Source organism: Ambystoma mexicanum, chromosome 4q (genome assembly GCF_040938575.1).
Source record: "Ambystoma mexicanum isolate Mex_15411 chromosome 4q, UKY_AmexF1_1, whole genome shotgun sequence".
NCBI classification, from domain to species: domain Eukaryota; kingdom Metazoa; phylum Chordata; class Amphibia; order Caudata; family Ambystomatidae; genus Ambystoma; species Ambystoma mexicanum.
Genome location: NC_090928.1, coordinates 434,372,839 through 434,390,694, shown reverse-complemented (window position 1 = coordinate 434,390,694; position 17,856 = coordinate 434,372,839). Strand labels below are relative to the sequence as shown.

Below are 17,856 nucleotides of genomic sequence, written 5' to 3'. Positions count from 1 at the left end.
ATGAAATGATGATATATCCTATTGTTTCTTACAGTGCATTGGGTTGAAAAACATTTTAACAGGATCTATTGAAAAGGGTATATGGTTATGAAACAGGGACTTCTTGAAAAGCACTCCTACGCTCTACCACTGACATAAACCCTTGAATGCTGAAAACTGCCCTTTTTGAAAAAGGTGATAGAGTGGGTGACTGTATGGAACTTGTAGAACTAATGACATCAGTGCACTTCTGGTCAGGTGTACAAATTAATACATTTCATTAAGGGCATATTATTGGTTTCCACCACAGTTTTATAACATTCATATGAGCTTCCAATGGACTATTTCAAACTAATCATATCACCAGTAGAACTTGGGTGAATGTAAAACACAGCTTGTATCATATGAAGAAATCCTAAACAGCTTAATGGTGTTTACCCTATGTTTCAGATGATGATCAGGAGTATTTGAAATATAGAAATGTGTTGCTCATTACATAAAATGCTAAGATTGTAAATGTTTACTTCAATTTATTTCATTAAAAACATATTTCTACAGGTAAAACAGTTGGACAAGGGGGCACCCAGATTTGAACTAGGGACCTTTTGATCTGCAGTGAAATGCTCTACCCCTGCCCTATACCCCCATTTCTGAAATATTCACCTTTATTTATTCAGTAATATGTACAAAGTGGAAGCAACATGCAATCACCATCAAAGCAATGCATTTTCAGCCACCAAACCCTCCTTATAAGTATAAGGGTTACAAAAGATGTCCTTTATCTGCCTTGGTAAAATACAGTGAGGTTTCCATTGCAAGAATTCATACATTTCGTATCACATGTAGATCTTGGAACATGGAAAAAAATCTTTTGTCAAATGCACAAATTCTGCAAAATGTAACTGCTTCTCTACTGCAGTTTGTTGATTTTGTGCTAAGAGTATAGTTAAACCCAATTGTTCATTGTTTTGTATATGAAATGATGATATATCCTATTGTTTCTTACAGTGCATTGGGTTGAAAAACATTTTAACAGGATCTATTGAAGAGGGTATATGGTTATGAAACAGGGACTTCTTGAACTACACTCCTACGCTCTACCACTGACAAAAACCCTTGAATGTTGAAAACTGCCCTTTTTAAAAAGGTGATAGAGTGGGTGGCTGTATGGAACTTGTAGAACTAATGACATCAGTGCACTTCTGGTCAGCTGTACAAATTAATACATTTCATTAAGGGCATATTATTGGTTTCCACCACAGTTTTATAACATTCATATGAGCTTCCAATGGACTATTTCAAACTGATAATATAACCAGTAGAACTTGGGTGAATGTAAAACACAGCTTGTATCATATGAAGAAATCCTAAACAGTTTCATGGTGTTTACCCTATGTTTCAGGAGATGATCAGGAGTATTTCAAATGTAGAAATGTGTTGCTCATTACATGAAATGCTAAGATTGTAAATGTTTACTTCAATTTATTTAATTGATAAATATTTCTACAGGTAAAACATTTGGACAAGGGGGCACCCAGATTTGAAGTAGGGACCTCTTGAACTGCAGTCAAATGCTCTACCACTGAACTATACTCCCAGTTCTGAAAAGTGCACCTTTATTAATTCAGTAATATGTACAAAGTGCAAGCAACATGCAATCACCATCAAAGCAATGCATTTTCAGCCACCAAACTCTCCTTATAAGTATATGGGATCCGAAGGATGACCTTTATCTACCTTGGTAAAATACAGTGAGGTTTCCATTGCAAGAATTCATACATTTCGTATCACATGTAGATCTTGGAACATGGAAAAAAAATCTTTTGTCAAATGCACAAATTCTGCAAAATGTAACTGCTTCTCTACTGCAGTTTGTTGATTTTGTGCTAAGCGCATAGTTAAACCCAATTGTTCATTGTTTTGTATATGAAATGATGATATATCCTATTGTTTCTTACAGTGCATTGGGTTGAAAAACATTTTAACAGGATCTATTGAAGAGGGTATATGGTTATGAAACAGGGACTTCTTGAAAAGCACTCCTACGCTCTACCACTGACATAAACCCTTGAATGCTGAAAACTGCCCTTTTTTAAAAAGGTGATAGAGTGGGTGACTGTATGGAACTTGTAGAACTAATGACATCAGTGCACCTCTGGTCATTTGTACAAATTAGTACATTTCATTAAGGGCATATTATTGGTTTCCACCACAGTTTTATAACATTCATATGAGCTTCCAATGGACTATTTCAAACTGATAGTATCACCAGTAGAACTTGGGTTAATGTAAAACACAGCTTGTATCATATGACGAAATCCTAAACAGTTTCATGGTGTTTACCCTATGTTTCAGGAGATGATCAGGAGTATTTCAAATGTAGAAATGTGTTCCTCATTACATCAAATGCTAAGATTGTAAATGTTTTTTTTCTACAGGTAAAACAGTTGAACAAGGGGGCACCCAGATTTGAACTAGAGACCACTTGTTCTACAGTCAAATGCTGTACCACTGAGCTATACCCCCAGTTCTGAAACGGTCACCTTTATTAATTCAGGAATATGAACAAAGTGGAAGCAACATGCAATCACCCTCAAAGCAATGCATTTTCAGCCACCAAACCCTCCTTATAACTATAAGGGTTACAAAAGATGTCCTTTATCTGCCTTGGTAAAATACAGTGAGGTTTCCATTGCAAGAATTCATACATTTCGTATCACATGTAGATCTTGGAACATGGAAAAAAATCTTTTGTCAAATGCACAAATTCTGCAAAATGTAACTGCTTCTCTACTGCAGTTTGTTGATTTTGTGCTAAGAGTATAGTTAAACCCAATTGTTCATTGTTTTGTATATGAAATGATGATATATCCTATTGTTTCTTACAGTGCATTGGGTTGAAAAACATTTTAACAGGATCTATTGAAGAGGGTATATGGTTATGAAACAGGGACTTCTTGAACTACACTCCTACGCTCTACCACTGACAAAAACCCTTGAATGTTGAAAACTGCCCTTTTTAAAAAGGTGATAGAGTGGGTGGCTGTATGGAACTTGTAGAACTAATGACATCAGTGCACTTCTGGTCAGCTGTACAAATTAATACATTTCATTAAGGGCATATTATTGGTTTCCACCACAGTTTTATAACATTCATATGAGCTTCCAATGGACTATTTCAAACTGATAATATAACCAGTAGAACTTGGGTGAATGTAAAACACAGCTTGTATCATATGAAGAAATCCTAAACAGTTTCATGGTGTTTACCCTATGTTTCAGGAGATGATCAGGAGTATTTCAAATGTAGAAATGTGTTGCTCATTACATGAAATGCTAAGATTGTAAATGTTTACTTCAATTTATTTAATTGATAAATATTTCTACAGGTAAAACATTTGGACAAGGGGGCACCCAGATTTGAACTAGGGACCTCTTGATCTGCAGTCAAATGCTCTACCACTGAGCTATACTCCCAGTTCTGAAAAGTGCACCTTTATTAATTCAGTAATATGTACAAAGTGCAAGCAACATGCAATCACCATCAAAGCAATGCATTTTCAGCCACCAAACTCTCCTTATAAGTATATGGGATCCGAAGGATGACCTTTATCTACCTTGGTAAAATACAGTGAGGTTTCCATTGCAAGAATTCATACATTTCGTATCACATGTAGATCTTGGAACATGGAAAAAAAAATCTTTTGTCAAATGCACAAATTCTGCAAAATGTAACTGCTTCTCTACTGCAGTTTGTTGATTTTGTGCTAAGCGCATAGTTAAACCCAATTGTTCATTGTTTTGTATATGAAATGATGATATATCCTATTGTTTCTTACAGTGCATTGGGTTGAAAAACATTTTAACAGGATCTATTGAAGAGGGTATATGGTTATGAAACAGGGACTTCTTGAAAAGCACTCCTACGCTCTACCACTGACATAAACCCTTGAATGCTGAAAACTGCCCTTTTTTAAAAAGGTGATAGAGTGGGTGACTGTATGGAACTTGTAGAACTAATGACATCTGTGCACCTCTGGTCATTTGTACAAATTAGTACATTTCATTAAGGGCATATTATTGGTTTCCACCACAGTTTTATAACATTCATATGAGCTTCCAATGGACTATTTCAAACTGATAGTATCACCAGTAGAACTTGGGTGAATGTAAAACACAGCTTGTATCATATGACGAAATCCTAAACAGTTTCATGGTGTTTACCCTATGTTTCAGGAGATGATCAGGAGTATTTCAAATGTAGAAATGTGTTCCTCATTACATCAAATGCTAAGATTGTAAATGTTTTTTTTCTACAGGTAAAACAGTTGAACAAGGGGGCACCCAGATTTGAACTAGAGACCACTTGTTCTACAGTCAAATGCTGTACCACTGAGCTATACCCCCAGTTCTAAAACGGTCACCTTTATTAATTCAGGAATATGAACAAAGTGGAAGCAACATGCAATCACCCTCAAAGCAATGCATTTTCAGCCACCAAACCCTCCTTATAACTATAAGGGGTACAAAAGATGTCCTTTATCTGCCTTGGTAAAATACAGTGAGGTTTCCATTGCAAGAATTCATACATTTCGTATCACATGTAGATCTTGGAACATGGAAAAAAAAACTTTTGTCAAATGCACAAATTCTGCAAAACGTAACTGCTTCTCTACTGCAGTTTGTTGATTTTGTGCTAAGAGCATAGTTAAACCCAATTGTTCATTGTTTTTTATATGAAATGATGATATATCCTATTGTTTCTTACAGTACATTGGGTTGAAAAACATTTTAACAGGATGTATTGACGAGGGTATATGGTAATGAAACAGGGACTTCTTGAAAAGCACTCCTACGCTCCACCACTGACATAAACCCTTGAATGCTGAAAACTGCCCTTTTTTAAAAAGGTGATAGAGTGGGTGACTGTATGGAACTTGTAGAACTAATGACATCAGTGCACTTCGGGTCAGGTGTACACATTAATACATTTCATTAAGGGCATATTATTGGTTTCCACCACAGTTTTATAACATTCATATGAGCTTCCAATGGACTATTTCAAACTAATCATATCACCAGTAGAACTTGGGTGAATGTAAAACACAGCTTGTATCATATGAAGAAATCCTAAACAGCTTAATGGTGTTTACCCTATGTTTCAGGAGATGATCATGAGTATTTCAAATGTCGAAATGTGTTCCTCATTACATCAAATGCTAAGATTGTAAATGTTTACTTCAATTTATTTAATTAAAAAAATATTTCTACAGGTAAAGCAGATGGACAAGGGGGCACCCGGATTTGAACTAGGGACCTCTTGATCTGCAGTGAAATGCTCTACCCCTGAGCTATAACCCCATTTCTGAAATGTTCACCTTTATTTATTCAGTAATATGTATAAAGTGGAAGCAACATGCAATCACCATCAAAGCAATTCATTTTCAGCCACCAAACCCTCCTTATAAGTATAAGGGGTACAAAAGATGTCCTTTATCTGTCTTGGTAAAATACAGTGAGGTTTCCATTGCAAGAATTCATACATTTCGTATCACATGTAGATCTTGGAACATGGAAAAAAAACTTTTGTCAAATGCACAAATTCTGCAAAACGTAACTACTTCTCTACTGCAGTTTGTTGATTTTGTGCTAAGAGCATAGTTAAACCCAATTGTTCATTGTTTTTAATATGAAATGATATATCCTATTGTTTCTTACAGTGCATTGGGTTGAAAAACATTTTAACAGGATCTATTGACGAGGGTATATGGTTATGAAACAGGGACTTCTTGAACTGCACTCCTACGCTCTACCACTGAGTTAAACCCTTGAATGCTTAAAACTGCCCTTTTTTAAAAAGGTGATTGAGTGGTGACTGTATGGAACTTGTAGAACTAATGACATCAGTGCACTTCTGGTCAGCTGTACAAATTAATACATTTCATTAAGGGCATATTATTGGTTTCCACCACAGTTTTATAACATTCATATGAGCTTCCAATGGACTATTTCAAACTGATAATATCACCAGTAGAACTTGGGTGAATGTAAAACACAGCTTGTATCATATGAAGGAATCCTAAACAGTTTCATGGTGTTTACCCTATGTTTCAAGAGTATTTCAAATGTAGAAATGTGTTGCTCATTACATCAAATGCTAAGATTGTAAATGTTTTTTTCTACAGGTAAAACAGTTGAACAAGAGGGCACCCAGATTTCAACTAGGGACCTCTTGATTTGCAGTCAAATGCTCTACCACTGAGATATACCCCCAATTTTGAAAAGTTCACCTTTATTAATTCAGTAATATGTACAAAGTGCAAGCAACATGCAATCACCATCAAAGCAATGCATTTTCAGCCACCAAACCCTCCTTATAAGTATATGGGGTGCGATGGATGTCCTTTATCTGCCTTGGTAAAATACAGTGAGGTTTCCATTGCAAGAATTCATACATTTCGTATCACATGTAGATCTTGGAACATGGAAAAAAATCTTTTGTCAAATGCACAAATTCTGCAAAATGTAACTGCTTCTCTACTGCAGTTTGTTGATTTTGTGCTAAGAGCATAGTTAAACCCAATTGTTCATTGTTTTGTATTTGAAATGATGATATATCCTATTGTTTCTTAAAATGCATTGGGTTGAAAAACATTTTAACAGGATCTATTGAAGAGGGTATATGGTTATGAAACAGGGACTTCTTGAAAAGCACTCCTACGCTCAACCACTGACATATACCCTTGAATGCTGAAAACTGCCCTTTTTTAAAAAGGTGATAGAGTGGGTGACTGTATGGAACTTGTAGAACTAATGACATCAGTGCACTTCTGGTCAGCTGTACAAATTAATACATTTCATTAAGGGCATATTATTGGTTTCCACCACAGTTTTATAACATTCATATGAGCTTCCAATGGACTATTTCAAACTAATCATATCACCAGTAGAACTTGGGTGAATGTACAACACAGCTTGTATCATATGAAGAAATCCTAAACAGCTTAATGGTGTTTACCCTATGTTTCAGGTGATGATCAGGAGTATTTCAAATGTAGAAATGTGTTGCTCATTGCATAAAATGCTAAGATTGTAAATGTTCACTTCAATTTATTTAATTAACAAAAATATTTCTACAGGTAAAACAGATAGATAAAGGAAGCACCCAGATTTGAACTAGGGACCTCTTGATCTGCAGTGAAATGCTCTACCCCTGAGCTATAACCCAATTTCTCAAATGTTCATCTTTATTTATTCAGTAATATGTACAAAGTGGAAAGAACATGCAATCACCACCAAAGCAATGCATTTTCAGCTGCAACCAAACCCTCCTTATAAGTATAAGGGGTACAAAAGATGTCCTTTATCTGCCTTGGTAAAATACAGTGAGGTTTCCATTGCAGGAATTCATACATTTCGTACTACATGTAGATCTTGGAACATGGAAAAAAAAACTTTTGTCAAATGCACAAATTCTGCAAAACATAACTGCTTCTCTACTGCAGTTTGTTGATTTTGTGCTAAGAGCATAGTTAAACCCAATTGTTCATTGTTTTTTATATGAAATGATGATATATCCTATTGTTTCTGACAGTACATTGGGTTGAAAAACATTTTAACAGGATCTTTTGACAAAGGTATATGGTTATGAAACAGGGACTTCTTGAACTGCACTCCTACGCTCTACCACTGAGTTAAACCCTTGAATGCTGAAAACTGCCCTTTTTTAAAAAGGTAATAGAGTGGGTGACTGTATGGAACTTGTAGAACTAATGACATCAGTGCACTTCTGGTCAGCTGTACACATTAATACATTTCATTAAGGGCATATTATTGGTTTCCACCACAGTTTTATAACATTCATATGAGCTTCCAATGGACTATTTCAAACTGATAATATCACCAGTAGAACTTGGGTGAATGTAAAACACAGCTTGTATCATATGAAGAAATCCTAAACAGTTTCATGGTGTTTACCGTATGTTTCAGGAGTATTTCAAATGTAGAAATGTGTTGCTCATTACATCAAATGCTAAGATTGTAAATGTTTTTTTCTACAGGTAAAACAGTTGAACAAGAGGGCACCCAGATTTGAACTAGGGACCGCTTGATCTGCGGTTAAATGCTCTACCACTGAGCTATACCCCCAATTTTGAAAAGTTCACCTTTATTAATTCAGTAATATGTACAAAGTGCAAGCAACATGCAATCACCATCAAAGCAATGCATTTTCAGCCACCAAACCCTCCTTATAAGTATATGGGGTGCGAAGGATGTCCTTTATCTGCCTTGGTAAAATACAGCGAGGTTTCCATTGCAAGAATTCATACATTTCGTATCACATGTAGATCTAGGAACATGGAAAAAAAATCTTTTGTCAAATGCACAAATTCTGCAAAATGTAACTGCTTCTCTACTGCAGTTTGTTGATTTTGTGCTAAGAGCATAGTTAAACCCAATTGTTCATTGTTTTGTATATGAAATGATGATATATCCTATTGTTTCTTAAAGTGCATTGGGTTGAAAAACATTTTAACAGGATCTGTTGAAGAGGGTATATGGTTATGAAACAGGGACTTCTTGAACTGCACTCCTACGCTCTACCACTGAGTCAAACCCTTGAATGCTGAAAACTGCCCTTTTTTAAAAAGGTGATAGAGTGGGTGACTGTATGGAACTTGTAGAACTAATGACATCAGTGCACTTCTGGTCAGCTGTACAAATTAATACATTTCATTAAGGGCATATTATTGGTTTCCTCCACACTTTTATAACATTCATATGAGCTTCCAATGGACTATTTCAAACTGATAATATCACCAGTAGAACTTGGGTGAATGTAAAACACAGCTTGTATCATATGAAGAAATCCTAAACAGCTTAATGGTGTTTACCCTATGTTTCAGGTGATGATCAGGAGTATTTCAAATGTAGAAATTTGTTGCTCATTACATCAAATGCTAAGATTGTAAATGTTTTTTTCTACAGGTAAAACAGTTGAATAAGAGGTCAGCCAGATTTGAACTAGGGACCTCTTGATCTGCGGTTAAATGCTCTACCACTGAGCTACACCGCCAGTTCCGAAAAGTTCATCTTTATTTATTCAGTAATATGTACAAAGTGGAAGCAACATGCAATCACCATCAAAGCAATGCATGTTCAGCCACCAAACCCTCCTTATAAGTATAAGGGGTGTGAAGGATGTCCTTTATCTGCCTTGGTAAAATACAGTGAGGTTTCCATTGCAAGAATTCATACATTTCGTATCACATGTAGATCTTGGAACATGGAAAAAAAATCTTTTGTCAAATGCACAAATTCTGCAAAATGTAACTGCTTCTCTACTGCAGTTTGTTGATTTTGTGCTAAGAGCATAGTTAAACCCAATTGTTCATTGTTTTGTATATGAAATGATGATATATCCTATTGTTTCTTACAGTGCATTGGGTTGAAAAACATTTTAACAGGATCTATTGAAGAGGGTATATGGTTATGAAACAGGGACTTCTTGAACTACACTCCTACGCTCTACCACTGACATAAACCCTTCAATGTTGAAAACTGCCCTTTTTTAAAAATGTTATAGAGTGGGTGACTCTATGGAACTTGTAGAACTAATGACATCAGTGCACTTCTGGTCAGCTGTACAAATTAATACATTTCATTAAGGGCATATTATTGGTTTCCACCACAGTTTTATAACATTCATATGAGCTTCCAATGGACTATTTTAAACTGGTCATATCACCAGTAGAACTTGGGTGAATGTAAAACACAGCTTGTATCACATGAAGAAATCCTAAAGAGCTTAATGGTGTTTACCCTATGTTTCAGGTGATGATCAGGAGTATTTCAAATGTAGAAATGTGTTGCTCATTACATAAAATGCTAAGATTGTAAATGTTTACTTCAATTTATTTAATTAAAAAAATATTTCTACAGGTAAAGCAGTTGGACAAGGGGGCACCCGGATTTGAACTAGGGACCTCTTGATCTGCAGTGAAATGCTCTACCCCTGAGCTATACCCCCATTTCTGAAATGTTCACCTTTATTTATTCAGTAATATGTATAAAGTGGAAGCAACATGCAATCACCATCAAAGCAATTCATTTTCAGCCACCAAACCCTCCTTATAAGTATAAGGGGTACAAAAGATGTCCTTTATCTGTCTTGGTAAAATACAGTGAGGTTTCCATTGCAAGAATTCATACATTCCGTATCACATGTAGATCTTGGAACATGGAAAAAAAACTTTTGTCAAATGCACAAATTCTGCAAAACGTAACTACTTCTCTACTGCAGTTTGTTGATTTTGTGCTAAGAGCATAGTTAAACCCAATTGTTCATTGTTTTTTATATGAAATGATATATCCTATTGTTTCTTAAAGTGCATTGGGTTGAAAAACATTTTAACAGGATCTATTGACGAGGGTATATGGTTATGAAACAGGGACTTCTTGAACTGCACTCCTACGCTCTACCACTGAGTTAAACCCTTGAATGCTTAAAACTGCCCTTTTTTAAAAAGGTGATTGAGTGGTGACTGTATGGAACTTGTAGAACTAATGACATCAGTGCACTTCTGGTCAGCTGTACAAATTAATACATTTCATTAAGGGCATATTATTGGTTTCCACCACAGTTTTATAACATTCATATGAGCTTCCAATGGACTATTTCAAACTGATAATATCACCAGTAGAACTTGGGTGAATGTAAAACACAGCTTGTATCATATGAAGGAATCCTAAACAGTTTCATGGTGTTTACCCTATGTTTCAAGAGTATTTCAAATGTAGAAATGTGTTGCTCATTACATCAAATGCTAAGATTGTAAATGTTTTTTTCTACAGGTAAAACAGTTGAACAAGAGGGCACCCAGATTTCAACTAGGGACCTCTTGATCTACAGTCAAATGCTCTACCACTGAGCTATACCCCCAATTTTGAAGAGTTCACCTTTATTAATTCAGTAATATGTACAAAGTGCAAGCAACATGCAATCACCATCAAAGCAATGCATTTTCAGCCACCAAACCCTCCTTATAAGTATATGGGGTGTGATGGATGTCCTTTATCTGCCTTGGTAAAATACAGTGAGGTTTCCATTGCAAGAATTCATACATTTCGTATCACATGTAGATCTTGGAACATGGAAAAAAATCTTTTGTCAAATGCACAAATTCTGCAAAATGTAACTGCTTCTCTACTGCAGTTTGTTGATTTTGTGCTAAGAGCATAGTTAAACCCAATTGTTCATTGTTTTGTATTTGAAATGATGATATATCCTATTGTTTCTTAAAGTGCATTGGGTTGAAAAACATTTTAACAGGATCTATTGAAGAGGGTATATGGTTATGAAACAGGGACTTCTTGAAAAGCACTCCTACGCTCTACCACTGACATAAACCCTTGAATGCTGAAAACTGCCCTTTTTTAAAAAGGTGATAGAGTGGGTGACTGTATGGAACTTGTAGAACTAATGACATCAGTGCACTTCTGGTCAGCTGTACAAATTAATACATTTCATTAAGGGCATATTATTGGTTTCCACCACAGTTTTATAACATTCATATGAGCTTCCAATGGACTATTTCAAACTAATCATATCACCAGTAGAACTTGGGTGAATGTACAACACAGCTTGTATCATATGAAGAAATCCTAAACAGCTTAATGGTGTTTACCCTATGTTTCAGGTGATGATCAGGAGTATTTCAAATGTAGAAATGTGTTGCTCATTGCATAAAATGCTAAGATTGTAAATGTTTACTTCAATTTATTTAATTAACAAAAATATTTCTACAGGTAAAACAGATAGATAAAGGAAGCACCCAGATTTGAACTAGGGACCTCTTGATCTGCAGTGAAATGCTCTACCCCTGAGCTATAACCCAATTTCTGAAATGTTCTCCTTTATTTATTCAGTAATATGTACAAAGTGGAAACAACATGCAATCACCACCAAAGCAATGCATTTTCAGCTGCAACCAAACCCTGCTTATAAGTATAAGGGGTACAAAAGATGTCCTTTATCTGCCTTGGTAAAATACAGTGAGGTTTCCATTGCAAGAATTCATACATTTCGTACTACATGTAGATCTTGGAACATGGAAAAAAAAAACTTTTGTCAAATGCACAAATTCTGCAAAACATAACTGCTTCTCTACTGCAGTTTGTTGATTTTGTGCTAAGAGCATAGTTAAACCCAATTGTTCATTGTTTTTTATATGAAATGATGATATATCCTATTGTTTCTTACAGTACATTGGGTTGAAAAACATTTTAACAGGATCTTTTGACGAAGGTATATGGTTATGAAACAGGGACTTCTTGAACTGCACTCCTACGCTCTACCACTGAGTTAAACCCTTGAATGCTGAAAACTGCCCTTTTTTAAAAAGGTTATAGAGTGGGTGACTGTATGGAACTTGTAGAACTAATGACATCAGTGCACTTCTGGTCAGCTGTACACATTAATACATTTCATTAAGGGCATATTATTGGTTTCCACCACAGTTTTATAACATTCATATGAGCTTCCAATGGACTATTTCAAACTGATAATATCACCAGTAGAACTTGGGTGAATGTAAAACACAGCTTGTATCATATGAAGAAATCCTAAACAGTTTCATGGTGTTTACCATATGTTTCAGGAGTATTTCAAATGTAGAAATGTGTTGCTCATTTCATCAAATGCTAAGATTGTAAATGTTTTTTTCTACAGGTAAAACAGTTGAACAAGAGGGCACCCAGATTTGAACTAGGGACCGCTTGATCTGCGGTTAAATGCTCTACCACTGAGCTATACCCCCAATTTTGAAAAGTTCACCTTTATTAATTCAGTAATATGTACAAAGTGCAAGCAACATGCAATCACCATCAAAGCAATGCATTTTCAGCCACCAAACCCTCCTTATAAGTATATGGGGTGCGAAGGATGTCCTTTATCTGCCTTGGTAAAATACAGCGAGGTTTCCATTGCAAGAATTCATACATTTCGTATCACATGTAGATCTAGGAACATGGAAAAAAAATCTTTTGTCAAATGCACAAATTCTGCAAAATGTAACTGCTTCTCTACTGCAGTTTGTTGATTTTGTGCTAAGAGCATAGTTAAACCCAATTGTTCATTGTTTTGTATATGAAATGATGATATATCCTATTGTTTCTTAAAGTGCATTGGGTTGAAAAACATTTTAACAGGATCTGTTGAAGAGGGTATATGGTTATGAAACAGGGACTTCTTGAACTGCACTCCTACGCTCTACCACTGAGTTAAACCCTTCAATGCTGAAAACTGCCCTTTTTTAAAAAGGTGATAGAGTGGGTGACTGTATGGAACTTGTAGAACTAATGACATCAGTGCACTTCTGGTCAGCTGTACAAATTAATACATTTCATTAAGGGCATATTATTGGTTTCCACCACAGTTTTATAACATTCATATGAGCTTCCAATGGACTATTTCAAACTGATAATATCACCAGTAGAACTTGGGTGAATGTACAACACAGCTTGTATCATATGAAGAAATCCTAAACAGCTTAATGGTGTTTACCCTATGTTTCAGGTGATGATCAGGAGTATTTCAAATGTAGAAATGTGTTGCTCATTGCATAAAATGCTAAGATTGTAAATGTTTACTTCAATTTATTTAATTAACAAAAATATTTCTACAGGTAAAACAGATAGATAAAGGAAGCACCCAGATTTGAACTAGGGACCTCTTGATCTGCAGTGAAATGCTCTACCCCTGAGCTATAACCCAATTTCTGAAATGTTCTCCTTTATTTATTCAGTAATATGTACAAAGTGGAAACAACATGCAATCACCACCAAAGCAATGCATTTTCAGCTGCAACCAAACCCTGCTTATAAGTATAAGGGGTACAAAAGATGTCCTTTATCTGCCTTGGTAAAATACAGTGAGGTTTCCATTGCAAGAATTCATACATTTCGTACTACATGTAGATCTTGGAACATGGAAAAAAAAAACTTTTGTCAAATGCACAAATTCTGCAAAACATAACTGCTTCTCTACTGCAGTTTGTTGATTTTGTGCTAAGAGCATAGTTAAACCCAATTGTTCATTGTTTTTTATATGAAATGATGATATATCCTATTGTTTCTTACAGTACATTGGGTTGAAAAACATTTTAACAGGATCTTTTGACGAAGGTATATGGTTATGAAACAGGGACTTCTTGAACTGCACTCCTACGCTCTACCACTGAGTTAAACCCTTGAATGCTGAAAACTGCCCTTTTTTAAAAAGGTTATAGAGTGGGTGACTGTATGGAACTTGTAGAACTAATGACATCAGTGCACTTCTGGTCAGCTGTACACATTAATACATTTCATTAAGGGCATATTATTGGTTTCCACCACAGTTTTATAACATTCATATGAGCTTCCAATGGACTATTTCAAACTGATAATATCACCAGTAGAACTTGGGTGAATGTAAAACACAGCTTGTATCATATGAAGAAATCCTAAACAGTTTCATGGTGTTTACCATATGTTTCAGGAGTATTTCAAATGTAGAAATGTGTTGCTCATTTCATCAAATGCTAAGATTGTAAATGTTTTTTTCTACAGGTAAAACAGTTGAACAAGAGGGCACCCAGATTTGAACTAGGGACCGCTTGATCTGCGGTTAAATGCTCTACCACTGAGCTATACCCCCAATTTTGAAAAGTTCACCTTTATTAATTCAGTAATATGTACAAAGTGCAAGCAACATGCAATCACCATCAAAGCAATGCATTTTCAGCCACCAAACCCTCCTTATAAGTATATGGGGTGCGAAGGATGTCCTTTATCTGCCTTGGTAAAATACAGCGAGGTTTCCATTGCAAGAATTCATACATTTCGTATCACATGTAGATCTAGGAACATGGAAAAAAAATCTTTTGTCAAATGCACAAATTCTGCAAAATGTAACTGCTTCTCTACTGCAGTTTGTTGATTTTGTGCTAAGAGCATAGTTAAACCCAATTGTTCATTGTTTTGTATATGAAATGATGATATATCCTATTGTTTCTTAAAGTGCATTGGGTTGAAAAACATTTTAACAGGATCTGTTGAAGAGGGTATATGGTTATGAAACAGGGACTTCTTGAACTGCACTCCTACGCTCTACCACTGAGTTAAACCCTTCAATGCTGAAAACTGCCCTTTTTTAAAAAGGTGATGGAGTGGGTGACTGTATGGAACTTGTAGAACTAATGACATCAGTGCACTTCTGGTCAGCTGTACAAATTAATACATTTCATTAAGGGCATATTATTGGTTTCCACCACAGTTTTATAACATTCATATGAGCTTCCAATGGACTATTTCAAACTGATAATATCACCAGTAGAACTTGGGTGAATGTACAACGCAGCTTGTATCATATGAAGAAATCCTGAACAGTTTCATGGTGTTTACCCTATGTTTCAGGTGATGATCAGGAGTATTTCAAATGTAGAAATGTGTTGCTCATTACATAAAATGCTAAGATTGTAAATGTTTACTTCAATTTATTTAATTAAAAAAATATTTCTACAGGTAAAACAGTTGGACAAGGGGGCACCCAAATTTGAACTAGGGACCTTTTGATCTGCAGTGAAATGCTCTACCCCTGAGCTATCCCCCCATTTCTGAAATGTTCACCTTTATTTATTCAGTAATATGTACAAAGTGGAAGCAACATGCAATCACCATCAAAGCAATGCATTTTCAGCCACCAAACCCTCCTTATAAGTATCAGGGGTACAAAAGATGTCCTTTATCTGCCTTGGTAAAATACAGTGAGGTTTCCATTGCAAGAATTCATACATTTCGTATCACATGTAGATCTTCGAACATGGAAAAAAAAAATCTTTTTTCAAATGCACAAATTCTGCAAAATGTAACTGCTTCTCTACTGCAGTTTGTTGATTTTGTGCTAAGAGCATAGTTAAACCCAATTGTTCATTGTTTTGTATATGAAATGATGATATATCCTATTGTTTCTTACAGTGCATTGGGTTGAAAACATTTTAACAGGATCTATTGAAGAGGGTATATCTTTATGAAACAGGGACTTCTTGAAAAGCACTCCTACGCTCTACCACTGACATAAACCCTTAAATGCTGAAAATTGCCCTATTTTAAAAAGGTGATAGAGTGGGTGACTGTATGGAACTTGTAGAACTAATAAAATCAGTGCACTTCTGGTCAGCTGTACAAATTAATACATTTCATTAAGGGCATATTATTGGTTTCCACCACAGTTTTATAACATTCATATGAGCTTCCAATGGACTATTTCAAACTAATCATATCACCAGTTGAACTTGGGTGAATGTAAAACACAGCATGTATCATATGAAGAAATCCTAAACAGTTTCATGGTGTTTACCCTATGTTTGAGGAGATGATCAGGAGTATTTCAAATGTAGAAATGTGTTGCTCATTACATAAAATGCTAAGATTGTAAATGTTTTCTTCAATTTATGTAATTAAAATAATATTTCTACAGGTAAAACAGTTGAACAAGGGGGCACCCAGATTTCAACTAGGGACCTCTTGATCTGCAGTCAAATGCTCTACCACTGAGCTATACCCCAAGTTCTGAAAAGTGCACCTTTATTAATTCAGTAATATGTACAAAGTGCAAGCAACATGCAATCACCATCAAAGCAAAGCATTTTCAGCCACCAAACCCTCCTTATAAGTATATGGGGTGCGAAGGATGTCCTTTATCTGCCTTGGTAAAATAAAAAAAAAAGACATCACTGTTGAGAAACTCTTACCACTCATCCTCCCATTATTGCACGCAGCTTCAGAGTCCTGCACTGACCCCACAGCATTAGTAGACACTTATAATCGTGTTATGCTAAAAGCCCTTAATACTATCGCCCCTATCAAACTGCGTAAACAAAAACCACGGACCCACTTGAACTCTTGGTTCACTCCGCAACTACGTGACCTACGCAAAGAAAAAAGAAAAGCAGAGGCCTCATGGAAAAGTATCCCCTCCCTGGCCAACAAAAATAATCTTACGCTAGCCACCCTGGCCTATAAAGAAGCCATCCTTGCTGCCAAAAAGGAAGCTTATAATAAAAGAATCACCCAAGTCCGCTCTAACACTAAGGAACTGTTTAAGATACTTAAGGAACTGGAGTCCCCTATCGCTCCTCTCAATAAGTGTACCCCTGACACTGATTGGTGTACAAACATCCAAAATGCTTTACTAGACAAAATCACCACTCTCCAAACTAAAATCAAAGCAAAAAAAAACTACCTCTCAAGTTCAACGAGCACCACCCTGAATTATAAAATACAAGCACTCAATCACAACTTCAAACCATTCAGCTTCTCTCCCCTCTCCATCAAGGAAGTAGAAATCATTATATCTAAACTAAAACCTTCCAATTGCCAAGGTGATGCATGCCCCGCTGTCATCATTAAGGAAGCCGCACCCAAGCTCGCCCCATTTATTACCTCCTTCATAAATGCCTCCTTTGAATCAAGCACCGTACCTGACAACCTTAAGGATGCCTGGGTCATACCATTAATTAAAAAAGCCAATCTTGACCCCAGCAACCCTTCAAACTACAGGCCCATCACCACTGTGCCTTTCCTGCTTAAAATCCTTGACCGCGCAGCCTATCTCCAAATCCAGGAGTATCTCGAACGCAACAATCTACTAGGGCTGAGACAATCTGGTTTCCGTCCCAGGCATGGCACTGAGACAGCTTTACTGGACCTGAAAACCCAAATCGAGGACCTGAAAGACAAGGGCAAATTGGCACTCCTGCTCCTCCTTGATCTCTCAGCTGCCTTCGACCTGGTTGACCACCAAATTCTCTGTCATCATCTCAAAATCGCAGCCCACTT

At 36.1% G+C, this 17,856-nt stretch overlaps 1 non-coding gene across 1 annotated transcript; it reads right to left on the bottom strand.

Moving 5' to 3' along the window:
* Positions 1-3,384: 3,384 nt before the first annotated feature.
* TRNAC-GCA (transfer RNA cysteine (anticodon GCA)) lies at positions 3,385-3,456 on the bottom strand. Its single transcript has one exon. It is a non-coding gene; the product is annotated as a tRNA-Cys (tRNA).
* Between the last annotated feature and the right edge of the window lie 14,400 nt (positions 3,457-17,856).